Below are 1294 nucleotides of genomic sequence, written 5' to 3' on the forward strand. Positions count from 1 at the left end.
AATCTAGCTTTTGGGTTTTCCCTATTGAATGGCTGCTCTCAGGGATGGGACGTCTAGAGAAGCCCTTGATCTCTTCCAGCTCAACAGCCCTTGCCTGTCCTCTTCTGGACATCATCTGTCACTGCAGCCATGCAGGTCCTGGCCCTCTCCTTCGGGAACACTGCACCAGCTCCAGAAACACATGGGGCACCTTTGAGCCTGACACGAGAACGAATGCTGCAGTTACTAAGTTGAATAAGACCTGGTCCCTGAACCTCGAAGTGCATACACTGTGAGAACAAACATGGAAATAGCGGATTCAAATACAAGGGACTCCTTCTAGTGAGTGGCTATGAGAGGGTAAAGAGAGGCATCTCTAAGTCTTTTTTGGGTGTTAGGAATACATAGGGATGTCTTCCTGAAAGGGCAGTAGACGTGCTCTGGCCGAGGACTGCGATAGCATGGCTGAGTGGGTATCTGATGGGGGTTCCGAATGGCACGTGTGGAGGACAGGCTTGTCACAACTTAAAATGCCAGACTTCATCTTGCATTAACATTCCTTCTTGCAAATAAAAGGTAAACAAGTTAATTCTTAAGGTGTATTCCTAAATCAAATAGTAACTGAGTATAGATTATTTTTTAAAAAGTATTAAAAATAACTTTTAAAATTCTAAAAGTCCCCAAGTCTTATATAACTTAAGTTACAGATAAATAATTTGTGTATTAACCAAACATTTTCACTTGATATGTGTGCTAAAGAAGACTTTTTTTTAAGCTGAGGGATATTTTAAAAGAAATACCAAATTTGTATACACTGTCACTTATCTTTTTGTTATGGTGATAAAAAGGACTTGATAGTTATAGTTTGATCATTTAATTCTGGAAAAGAAACATTAAAGCAGAATCAAAATTTCAGTAAGAAATAACTTTAAAAATCATTTGCTGAAAAATTTTCAAAAGGTCTCTTGGAAAAATTAAGGAAGAGTTTAGGCCATACTCTCAAGTATTAGAATCAGTTTAAAATATCCTTCTGCTCAGCCTGTACCCTAGACCAATTCTGAATCTCTCGGGGCAGACCCAGGCATGTTTTAGGCCTCTCTCCAGTGGGCTCCAATGGGCAGCCAAATCTTGCAAACCAACAGTTTTAGACAAATATATAACCAACCATGTAGTTGTTAAATTTATCAACTGACCCAAATTAATAAAAATATTTTGACCTTTAAATTACCTATCCAGCACTGCTTAGCAAATAATTACCACACACTATAGCAGAGTTGTAATGGCCGATAAGGATCTAAGTAAAAACTGAACAAAG

General features: G+C 38.5%; 1 protein-coding gene across 1 annotated transcript in view; it reads left to right on the forward strand.

Annotated features, from left to right (window-relative positions):
• Positions 1-1294, forward strand: part of CCDC175 (coiled-coil domain containing 175) — a 70928-nt gene that overhangs the window by 69114 nt on the left and 520 nt on the right. The gene's annotated exons all lie outside the window — the stretch shown is intronic.

This window comes from Eumetopias jubatus, unplaced genomic scaffold (assembly GCF_037043125.1).
Source record: "Eumetopias jubatus isolate StellerSeaLion01/CBP00866 unplaced genomic scaffold, mEumJub1_p1.0 scaffold_7, whole genome shotgun sequence".
Taxonomy (NCBI): Eukaryota; Metazoa; Chordata; class Mammalia; order Carnivora; family Otariidae; genus Eumetopias; species Eumetopias jubatus.